The 12,955-nt window shown below is 36.1% G+C and overlaps 1 pseudogene; it reads right to left on the bottom strand.

Moving 5' to 3' along the window:
• Window positions 1-799: 799 nt before the first annotated feature.
• On the bottom strand, window positions 800-1,371 carry LOC129017620 (calmodulin-A-like; annotated as a pseudogene).
• Between the last annotated feature and the right edge of the window lie 11,584 nt (window positions 1,372-12,955).

The following is a 12,955-nucleotide window of genomic DNA, read 5'->3' as shown; positions in this document are numbered from 1 at the left end:
TAAGCACGTGGCTTACCAGTATATATTACCTTTGCATTGCTCTACAAACACATATTTTGTTCAGGCAGTTTACATCATTTTGTTTTATTTGAAATAGTATGGCTTCATAGCAAAGTGATTTGGAATTCAGGAACCCTGAGCTTTCATATCTTCATTCTGTTTTTGTTTTGTCTTGTGGGGGTTTTGGAGGTAAATTGTTATTTTATACTAGAAAACAAATATACAACTTGGAATGGATTTGAGGCAAATTCTGCCATAAGCAGATTTTCTTTAAGTGCCTAAACAAAGTTTAAAAAGCAAGTAACAATAAAGCAAAATGCAAAATGTTTCTGGTATAGGACCAGTAATATAAAAAAAAAAGTGTATGCGTACCTGGATAATACACCCCTTTTACAATAGTGCAAGTTTTAGGTACATGTTGTTGACATTCAATTGTGTACAGAGTTACAACTCCACACTTCAACAACAACATGCTGCAGTTTCTAAGGAAAACTAAAAAAAAAGGCACAACCCAGATGTTCCCCCTTTGACCAACTCCATCTAAGTTTAGCTGTGCAGAAGGGCTTAGATATATCTAGAGTAAGCCACATGTAACATGTTACTTGATCAATTTTCTAAAATAAGTTTTCAGGACAATGACAGTAAGATAAGAGAAGAAAACATGGAGGAATGGAGTCCTAGTTACTATGCATGCATTTTTTGACAGTAGGAAGAAACCTTTTAGAGATAAATTATAAACAAAGAAAAAGGAAAATAAACAATTTTGTACCAGAAACGTAACATATTCTGTACAAGGTCTTCACTTTGCTGTCATCATTTGTACAAACTCTTCCTAGTTTACTTGACCATCATCATCAATACCTGCTTCCCTGATGATTTAATCAACCTTGTCATCTGTTAGCTTCTCTCCAGGGTTTGTCATCACATGGCGAAGTTCTGCTGTGCTGATATAGCCATTGCCATCCTTATCAAACACAAGGAATGCTTCTCTAACTTCTTCTTCACTTTGTGTGTCTTTCATTTTTATTGCCATCATTGTCAGAAATTCAGGAGAGTCCGTTGTTCTATTACCATCAGCATCTACTTCATTAATCATGTCTAGTAACCCTGCTTTCGTGGGATTCTACCCAAGAGACCTCATGATCGTTTCCAATTCCTTTGTTGTTATAGTTCCATCATCGTCTCTGTCAAATAGTGAAAAAGCTTCCATGAATTCTGGAATCTGCTCTTCAGTCAGTTTGGTCTGCCATGCTGCAACTCCTACCGGTTTTCGAGACGTGACCACACAACCACTCCCATATCTTCATTCTTACCAATGAAATCTCACCCTGGGGCATGCCATTTACCTTCTGTTCTCTTCAACGTGTTCATAACTAAAATGGAAATGTACCCACTCTTCCTTTCTCAAGGAAATACTGTCGGAAAAATGTAAGACATCTTATCTACAAATAAATATACTTTAAAAAACATAAATACAGTATACTATAAAGTACATTTGTAACATATATAAATATACTTTAAATATAATGACAGTTTTCTAATACTCTAAAATAAGTCAATGATATTGAAATAAAATCCAGTTATATACAAAGGTCACTAACATTACAATAGAGATAGTTGAGATTAGAATATTAGGAGAAAATAAAGATTAACACACATGTTCAGGTAGATTAACCTTCATGTTCTCATGGTGGATATTTATTAGGCTATAATACTAGGCTGAAGTATCTCAAATTCATATCCTTTTACACAATAAAGAGCATAATTTTATATAACAAGATGAATACAAGAGGTTAAAATAATGTCTTTGTCATGGTGAGCATTCCACTTCAAAGTTATAAATCTGCATCCATCCTAAGAACATTGTTCCTTAGCTCAGAGAATTCTCCCTGTCCCCATCCAGTGGGGACACTTCGGCGTGCTAAACTGAGTCAGTGCTTTCAGGGTGACCTGTGAGACACACAGACAGCAAGTGAAATAACTGCCATTCTGAACTCACAAGCCTTGTAGAAAATGTGTTTTATTCTCTGAGCTCAATGTCTCCTATTTAAAGATAGTACAGGCAAAATAGATTTTTGGTCTCATAATGTGTTACATGAGATAACACATGTAAATCTTTACACATCATGTCTAGAACAGAATAAGTCTCAATACATAATGATAGTAAGAATCATTGATTTTCTCATGTAAAGACCAGCCTTTCTATAAAATACTGAAAAATAATAAACTAATAGGAAATATCATTTCTTATGGACAACTATGCAGTCATTAACATAGGAAATATTTTTAATAGGATCAATATGTACCTCCCACTAGTATAATTCTTGTAACTGTCCTTTAAAATCACTTACATCAACCACAACTTGTCACTTTTTCTCTTGTTTAGTCCACTGCTAAGAGAGAATAGAACATTAATATTTTTATACTTTATATATTATTTTTTAACTCATAATTTCAAGCTTGGTTCTCAAAGGGTTAGAAACAAGTTAGAAACATAGGGGAATAAAACAAAGCAAAAGGAAGAAAAAAAAACAAAAAAGCCCAAGATATAGATAGGTCTGTACTCAATGGGAGAAGATAAAATGAAACCAGATGGAGATTTTATACCTCTATTTTTGTTTCACTTCATGAAGCAGATAACTTAAAACATGTTTTTCAACATTGGTCTTCTAATCTTCTCTGTCACCTTCCACCAAAACGTTAGGCTGGCAAAGGTTCTGTGTGTACCTCCTCCTTTATCACCCTTTGCTTTAGAGAAACATATGTTTTTATGACCAAGCTCTGAAATGATCACTGAAAGAAGCTGGGTAAATATTTTCAAGATAAGCCTGGAGATCTTACTGTCTCTAAATCATCAACAGACAAAAGGGAGAGAGAGAGTTTCCTATTCAAACATGTTGCTCAAGAGCTAATGGGAGTAGTATTATGATTGATAGGCCAGAATCTTTGTCTTTAGGGAAAGTAGCAGGAGCACTTAATGGGATAGGAACTGACCAATATTTACACTGGAGGTGAAGCCACATTTTATTTCATCTGGGGTCAAATATTACTGAATGTGAAATACATTCCTTAGATGAATGTTGCCCTCTCTTCACCCCAGCCAGGGTGTCTGAGATTCTCATGAACTCTTGCAATCAATCTCCATTTGTAATACTCCCAAGATTCAAAGTTTAGCAACTAAGGAGGATTACACGGCTGCTTCATTCTAAGGGGGGTGGATACCAAACTACAGGTAAATAAAGCTTATTACTCAAACTGTAAAAGCAGTGAATGTTCTAAGTCGCGTCCCAACCACATGAGTGCACAATGCCTATTAAAGTAAAATGGTCTCTTCATAAATCAAGATATTGGGCGAATATTTCAGACTTAACATAATAGCAATATGATTCTGCCAGCAATGGTTGTGACTGAATTAAAAAAATAAGGTGTTGTTTTTACAACTATTTTAGCTATTAAGTAGGAGATGATTTTATTTTACTTTCATATTCTGATATTTAAAACAGAAGTTTCAAATCGATAACACTGTCAGCAACTTCTTTTCTTATCTGGTTTGTGATACCTTTAGTACATTAAAGTGAAAAGAACCAGGCAATCCTTGAGATTAAACAGAAAGAGCTTTTTATTCAGGGCATGCTTCTTTGGAAGACCCCTCAAGGCTAAATCCTTACTTTCAGTTTGAGAATCAGTCACTGTAAGTAAAGGAATGGAAGCTTCCTCAGGCTAATGATGCTATCATATTTACACCAGGATTGAAGATCAGCACCAAAGTGTCGTCTATTCTCCTTTCAGCCTCAGCTTCTTTGCTTCCCATTAAAAAAAAAAAACACTCCAATCAGGGTTTTGTTTTTGCCGTTCCACCCAAACTGCTCTTATCGTTGTCATCCATGACTTCTGTATAATATGCTGTGGCCAATTATTTTATTTGATACAATTGATCACTTCCTTCCCCTGGATTTCCAGGACATTATATTCACATAGTTTTATCTTTCTGGGATTTTCCAGTGGTGTTTGCTTATTCCTCCTCATCTTCCCAACCTGTAAATATAGGCAAGCTCAGGGGATCAGATTTTGAACTTCTTTTCTGTCTATACTCACTCACTTAGAAATGCTGATGACACATAAATGTATACCCCAGCCAAGACTTCCCCATAGAGATCTCAACTCATACTTCCAGCTACCTATCTGAAGTCTTCACCGAGGCGCACAATGGGAGTCTCAAATTTAAAATGTCTAGAATTGCTCAAGACTTAAATGTAAAACCCAAAACCATAAAAACCCTAGAAGAAAACCTAAGCAATACCATTCAGGACATAGGCCTGGGCAAAGACTTGATGATGGAAACACCAAAAGCAATTGCAACAAAAGCCAAAACGGACAAGTAGAATCTAATTAAACTAAAGAGCTTCTCCACAGCAAAAGAAACTAGCATCAGAGTGAACAGGCAACCTACAGAACGGGAGAAAAAATTCGCAATCTATCCATCTGACAAATGTCTAATATCCAGAATCTACAAGGAACTTAAACAAATTTACAAGAAAAAAAAACATCAAAAAGTGGGTGAAGGATATGAACAGGCACTTCTCAAAAGAAGACATTTATGCAGCCAACAAGCATATGAAAAAAAGCGCATCATCACTGGTCATTAGAGAAATACAAATCGAAACCATGACGAGATACCATCTCATGCCAGTCAGAATGACAATTATTAAAATGTCAGGAAACAATAGATGCTGGCGAGGCTGTGGAGAAATAGGAACGCTTTTACACTGTAGGTGGGAATGTAAATTAGTTCAACCATTGTGAAAGACAGTGTGGCGATTCCTCAGGGATCTAGAACCAGAAATACCATCTGACCCAGCAATCCCATTACTGGGTATATACCCAAAGGAATATAAATCATTCTGCTAGAAAGACACAAGCACACATACGTTTATTGCAGCAATATTGACTATAGCAATGACATGAAACCAACCCAAATGCCCATCAATGATAGACTGGATACAGAAATATGGTACATATACACCATGGAATACTATGCAGTCATAAAAGAGAATGAGATCATGTCTTTTGCAGGGACATGGATGAAGCTGGAAGCCATCATCCTCAGCAAACTAACACAGGAACAGAAAACCAAACACTGCAATTCTCACTCATAAGTGGGAGTTGAACAGTGAAAACACATGGACACAGTGGGAGGGGAACAACACACACCAGGGCCTGTTGGGGGGTGGGGGCAAGGGGAGCGAGAGCATTAGAACAAATATTTAATGCATACAGGGCTTAAAATCTAGATGATGGGTTGACAGATGCAGCAAACCACCATGGCATAGGTATACCTATGTAACAAACCTGCACATTCTGCACATGTATCCTAGAACTTAAAGTAAAATTTTTAAAAAAGGATGTCTAGAAACTTCTGATCTTGTATTCAAAATCTTTCCTACTTCAGTTAATGACAAGTCTCCTTTCACTTTCATCTAAATATCATGGACTCATTCTTGACTCCTCTCTTTATCCTATATCTCATGTCTAATGGCAAATATTGTTGGCTCCAACTACAAAATGTTCCACTGACTCTGCTTTTGACCGTCTCCATGGTCATCACTGTGGCCACTGACCACTGTCTTTCTGGTTTCTGCAAGAGGCCACTGTTTCTGATCTCCCTACTTCCTCTGTTTCTGCTTTACAGACTTCTCCAAACTGCAGCCAAAAGCATCCTGAAAAAAATATGTTTGACTGTGTCATTCCATATTAATACGTTAGTTTATGCTCTTGCTTTTCCATCCCATGAACCTTTATGATCTCGTGGAACTTAGATATTCATATAGGTGACTCAACTGTAGTCTCAAAGTCCACTGACTTTTTAATATTCTAAGTTCCTCCCTTCTTCAAAACACTCACCTTCATCACAGCATCTTGTGATGCTTCACTTGAAATAGTCTTATTAACTCTGATCCTTTAAACTCCAATACTAGTCTTCTTAATTAACAACATTCAACTTTCATTCAACAAACTTTTTTTAAACATTAATTATCTTAACCCTTGGAGATACAACAATGTGCCTAAAAGGTAAGTCTCTGCTTTCGTGGAGCAAATTTCCCAGTGGAGGGAAACACAGCTATCTAAAATAATATCTTTGCAAAACTGTATAATTACAAACTGAGATAAGTAAGAAGAGAGTAAAATATAGGGTGCTATGAAAACTTGCAGCAGGATAACTAAACATAGTCTGGAGTGTAAGGGAAGAATTCCAGAATAAGTCATGTATTAGTTAGGGTTCTCTAGAGGGACAGAACTAATGGAATATATATATATCCCTATATATATACATATATATATATATGGAGTTCATTAAGTATTAACTCACACAATCAAAAGATCCCACAAGAGGCCATCTGTAGGCTGAGGAGCAAGGAGAGTCAGCCCAAGTTCCAAAACTGAAGAACTTGGAGTCTGATGTTCAAGGGCAGGAAGCATCCAGCATGGGAGAAAGATGTAGGCTGGGAAGCTAGGCCAGTCTCTCTTTTCACATTTTTCTGCCTGCTTATATTCTAGTTGTGCTGACAGCCAATTAGATTGTACCCACCCAGGTTAATGGTGGGTTTGACTTTCCCATCCCACTGACTCAAATGTTATGGGTTTACCTTTCCCAGCCCGCTGACTCAAATGTTAATCTCTTTTGGCAACACCCTCACAGAAACACCCAGGATAAATTCTTTGTATCCTTCAATTCAATCAAGTTGACATTCAGTATTAAGTATCACAAGTTATTATTGAATTGAATACAGGATGAGTAAGAGTTAACCAGATAAAAATTATTGGCAGGGAAGAGGGTATCCTCACTCAGAGAACAATGTTGATGAAACCTCTCTCCTCTGGAACATCATGGTCACCAAGAATGGGAAGAGAATCTGGAAACCACGCAGGAGCACTTGAGGCTTCCTTTGACAGTTTCATAGGTTAATATTTTCCTTTAGGCTGATGGACTTCGCTTTTCTTATAAGTCAGTTCTGCTGGCAATGAATTCTACCGGCTTTTTATGCCTAGGAAATCTTTATTTTTGTCTTCATTTTTGAAGAATTCATTTTACTAGATATAGGATTCTATGTTGATAGCTATTTTTGCTTTTTGTTGCTCTTCCAACACCTGAAAGATGACAGGTCTTTGTCTCCTGGCTATCATTGTTTCTGTTGAGAAATCAGCAGTCTTTCTTACCATTGTTGTCCTGTATATAATGTGTCTTCTTCCCCTTACTGAATGCCTTTAAGGTTTGTCTTCCGTAGTTCCTTCTTTTTTTTTTTAGAAATTTGTTTATGATGGGCATTGCTGTGGTTTTCCTTCCATTTATTCCATGTGGGGAAAGTTGTTGCTTTCCTGAATCTGCTAGTTTATATATTTTTAGCAAATTTGGAAATATTTTCATTGCTATTTCATCAAGTACCTTTTCAGCCCTAAATACCTCTTTTTGGTACTCTGATTATATGTACATTGGGTTATTTGATATTGATTATTTTGATATTGTCATATGGGCCACTGAGCCACGGTTCAGTGTTTTTGCCAGGTATAGATATAAATATAGCTATTTCTCTTTGTACTTTTGCCTGGATAGTTTTTATTTTTCTAAAGTTTACTGATTTTTTTAATAGGGCAATTTTTATTATGTAAAAACTAAACCAAGGAAAAAAAAAAGCAAAGCAAAACTCTGATGTACTTCTGGAATCATAAAATTCAGTCACTAATTCAACTAATTCTTTCACATTTTATTCCAACCATATGTATTATCCCTTAGAAAAAATCTTTCCCTGAAATATAAACCCATATATATTTGGTTTAAATGTTACTCTACAAATTTGGGAGCGAGATAAATATCATAGTACTTTAGTTTTTCAGTTTGTTTGTTTACTTTTTTCTCAATATGTTCATTATAAAAATTTAGAAGATAGAGAAGGGCAAATAAATTGCAATCTAATTACAAAGAAACTACCCACTTAGAACATTTTATTTAAATATAAATAATATAAAATTTATCATTTTAATCATTTTTAAGTGTAAAGCTCTATGTCATTAAGTATATTCATAATGTTGTACAAATATTATCACTATCCACCTTCAAAACTTTTTCATCATTTACAGTTGAAACTCCAATGTCATTAAACACTAACTTCCTATTGTCCCCTCTCCCCAGTCCCTGGACACCACCATTTCACTTTCTGTCTCCATGAACTTGACAAGTCTCCATAGCTCATTTAGGTGGAATTATGCAATATTTGTCTTCAAAGTTTATCCATGCTGTAAATATGTTAGAATTTCATTCCTTTTTAAGGCTGAATAATATTCCATTATATGTATACACCACATTTTGTTTATCCATTCATCCACTGATGAACTCTTTGGTTGCTTCCACCTTTTGGCTATTATGAATAATGTCACAATAAACACATGTGTGCAAATATCTGTTCAAGTCCATGCTTTTGTTTCTTTTTAGTAGATACTCAGAAATTACTGGATTATGTGATTTACATTTAAATTTACTGGATTATGTGATCTACATTTAAATTTTTGAGAAATCAAGCTTACTTATCTTTTTTTCTGCAGTTTCTAAACAACTGTGCAATATAGTGAATTTTTCACTCCCATATCATATTTTGAAGTTCTAAAGGTTTCATGTTTCTTTTTTTATAATTTCCATTTTATCGATTGTCTCATTTTTCCTGCATTGTTGTTATATTTACTTTAAAATTATTTAGCATATCTATAATTGTACTTTTAAAGCATTTGATTTTTAGTTTTATTGTCTAATTTCTGAATCTGTTTATATTTACTGACTTCTTTTTCTTTGTTAGCATCACATTTACTTGCTTTACTGTAGATTTAATTATTTTGGTTATGATGTTTCTTGCTGTGGTTTTCTTTTTGTTTATCCTGCCTGGGTCGTATTGAGCTTCTAGGACCTGTCAGTTTATATTTTTAAACAAATTTACCATTAATATATGATGGACATATGGATGTCAAGTTATTGTGTGTTTGGATTTTGTTCACTCCTTCTTGAATTTTGTTCTGGAGGAGGAGTTAGTTTACGTGCACATCGGTGTGATTCTTTAAACATTTGCTTTTAAGCTTTGTTAGGGTTCATCTAGAGGTGCCCTTTTCCTAATGAGTGAATTTGCTGGCACATCTACTGAATGCTTATGCTCTTCAACAAGATTTTTCACTCTAGCTAGTAGAAAATTAAAGATCTCATAGCCTTGTCCAAGATTTGACCATTACAGCTTACAGCTCCCCAGGATCTTTTCTTTACTCAGTAAGTTATTTTTCGCCTAGACTTCTGGAGTATCTTCCTACATGTGTGAACTTACTATTCAGCCAAATACTCGATAGGATGCCTGTGAATATTTTAGGAGCTCCTTCACTACACATTTCTTTCTTTCTACAGCTGTGCCCCACAAATTCCAGCTGCATCCCTAGCCCTGAACTCCATCCCTCTTTAAGCAAGCCCTTTGTTTTCTGATCGGGCTTCTCCTTCTTGCACTGCACTGCAGAAAATGCCTTCAGGCACAAAGCTGGGGAAACCCTGGTGGTCATAATTTCCCTTCTCTCAGGGTTCACAGAACGGCTTTACATGATCTAGCGTCTATAATTTCTATAATCCAGCATCTATAACAATCAGATTACCTACAACATCTGTAACATTTTTACAGATTTTGGTCTGGTTTTATGATTGTTTACAAGGGGAGATTGAATGCAGTGCAGTTACTCCATCATGACCAGAAGCTGCAATCTCTCTTTTCTGTTTTCATTCTCGGTTTCTATTGTTAGTTTTATAATTCTACTCTCATCTTAAATGTTCTGCAGTGGATTATTTTTGGCCTTCTCCTCATTTGATTCACTCTCTGGAATGATCTCATCTGCTCCCATGGCCTCAATTTTCGTTAATATTCTAAGGGCCCCTTAAATCTATATCTTCTGGCAAGCTTCTCTTGCCTATAATTCATGATAATCAATCTCCCATTGGACCTTATTATTTAGAAGTCCTAAGACATCTCCAAGTCTGCATCCAAAACTGAATTCATCATCTCTTTCATAGGCTTTCTTCCTGTATTTTTATTGCAGTGAAGAGAGACACACCATCCATCAGACACAAAAGGAAAAACCTGGGGTTTATTCAAGCCTTCTGTTTCTAAGTTCTTACATCTAATAAGTTACTGATATGGTTTGGCTGTGTCTCCACCCAAATCTCATCTTGAATTGTAGCTCCCACAATTCCCACGTGTCATGGGAGGGACCTAGTGGGAGGTAATTTAATCATTGGGGTGGGTATTTCCCATTCTGTTCTTTTGATAGTGAATAAGTCTCACAAGATCTGATGGTTTTATAAAGGGGAGTTCCCACGCACAAGCTTTCTCTTGCCTACCATCATGATTGTGAGACCTCTCCAGCCATGTGAAACTGTGAGTCAATGAAACCTCTTTCCTTTATAAATTACCTAGTGTCAGGTATGTCTTCAGTAGCAGCATGAGAACAAATTAATACAGTTACCAACTCCTATAGATTCTACTTATTTAATATTTCACAAAATCACTTCCTGCTCTCTATCCTTACTGCACTATCAACCTGGATCCGCCTAATTTATCCCATGAGTCACTGCATTGTTCTACAAGTTTACTCTCATAGAACATTCTCTAAGTTCCAGGCACTGTTCTAAGCAATTTTGCATATATTCACTCTTCTAATTCTTATAAAATTTTACAGCATTATTACTATTATTATTACAGAAAAAAAGAACCAGGACACAGAGAGAACTTCTGCAAGGATTGCACAGCTATTATTTAGAACAGCCAGGATAGGTGGTCTTTTCCCCAGAGTCTTTGATCTTAACTGCTGGGATATACTGCTTCTCAAATTGTTTTTGTTGTTTTGCGTGTGTGTGTGTGTGTTTGCCTTCATTCTATTCATTCTTCACATTGACTTTTCTGAAGTGTGAGTATGATCATTCTTCTCCAATTATAATATTTCACTATATTCTCATTTTCAAGGTAAAATATAACCATTAAATCCTTTATGTACTCTACTTATCCAGGAACAAGAATATCTTCACTTTCTGTCCATTTTTCTTCACTCTAATCTCTTTTCATGACAAAGCCACAGTTTGGATATTTAGAGGAAGTATTTCCTCACATCTTCTCCTTTAGCCACGTATGGGTTTTGAGCTCACATTTTGTGTTCCCTAATCCTGAAGGTTTACTGATACTTTACTATTTATCATATTATTTAAATAATCTGCCATACCTTACACTGTCAAAGACCAGGGATGGGTCTTTTACGCTTGTGTTTTGTTCCCAAATCTAGCAGAGTTGTTGAAACATTGTAAGTGCCATTGTAACTTGCCATTAAAGTGAATGAATGACTGAATTAATAAAACAATGCATATAACCAGCTGCACTCATCCTAACTCAAACTTCTCTAAAGACTTAATGTTGCCACTAAGTGAAGTGCTAGACACAGTGAATGGATATTCCTTTTAATGAAAAGATGAGTCATCTTCAGTTGAATTGCTTCTAGATTTCCAGATGCCAGTGTCTTGACGCTCCCTGTAGTTGAATGGTATTACATCATTAGTTTTTCTCAGAAAAGCATCTCTAATGATGGAATACTTAAGAGTAACAATTAGGTTTTCTAGTAGAGAATCCTCTTTAAAAATGGAGGAAAAGGAGGTGGCAGAGGTGGTTTGAAAGGCAGAGGTCACAAGTTGATTTATCTTTGTTTAGAGTGAAGTTTGGGAAGCAGCCACTAAAGTTCTTCTATTAACATGTGCGTTATCAGGCCGGGCGCAGTGGCTCAAACCTGTAATCCCAGCACTTTGGGAAGCAGAGGCGGGAGGACCACCTAAGGTCAGGAGTTCGAGACCAGCCTGACCAACATGTGAAACCCCGTCTCTACTAAAAATTCAAAATTAGCTGGGTGTGGTGGTGCATGCCTGTAATCCCAGCTGCTCGGGAGGCTGAGGCATGAGAATCACTTGAACCCAGGAGGCAGAGGTTGCAGTGAGCCAAGATCGCACCATTGGACTCCAGCCTGAGCAATAAGAGTGAAACTCTGTCAAAACAAAAAACAAAAAAAAAAAAGTGCATTATCTATCTTCATCAGTCTAAAAAACAAAACAAAACAAAAAAACCCTGGGTGCACAATTCTAAGTCATGATCTAAAATCTTAGATAAAACATGAAGCAGGGTAGACTAGTCTCACAAATCTTTCCCTTTTGACACCTTACCTACACTCTTTCCTATCACCCCACCACTTAACCCCTGGAGTGCGGCATCCCCTCTTCTCTGTTCGTATCCATGTATGCAGAAAAGTTCAGAAACCCATCTAGCTAAAGAATTAGTAAACTTAAATGGTTTGTGAATCTTATTTTATTTTCTCCCTAGTAGGCAAGATAAGATTCAAGACTATAAATTCTATGAGGCATCATGTTCCTGCAAGGGAAATTCAGCCAACAGGTAACCAAAAGAAGTTGCTTCTGCTTACCTTTCTTACGTACGTATATTTCTTTCACATACTTCTTTTAAAGTATACTTCTTTAAAAAAAATGGGAGAATAACTATCTCTGCTAGAAATTGCCCTGATAAATCCTTTTTTTTAAAGGTATCTATTACCAACAATTTCCTACCATTTATAACAATTTGTTATTAACCTTGTGATTTTATTGGGTATGACACCAGCTATATGGGGCAGATAAATGGATTTTGTTTGTCAACCCCTATAGTTCAATGTAATTTATTTACAGAGCTGATTTCCCCCTAAAATCTTGATGATTTCCCCTCTGTCTCCAATAATAAGCCACAAAGGAGTCTTTGCTAACATCCTGTCCATGGCTGGATTCAACACATTGACTTTCGCTCTTTCCCATCTTTTGTGGACATAGTAAAATACACAATCAGTCAATATCCACAGGAGA

The sequence above is a fragment of the Pongo pygmaeus genome, chromosome 19, assembly GCF_028885625.2.
Source record: "Pongo pygmaeus isolate AG05252 chromosome 19, NHGRI_mPonPyg2-v2.0_pri, whole genome shotgun sequence".
Lineage (NCBI taxonomy): Eukaryota > Metazoa > Chordata > Mammalia > Primates > Hominidae > Pongo > Pongo pygmaeus.
This window is presented reverse-complemented; position numbering and strand designations above follow the sequence as displayed.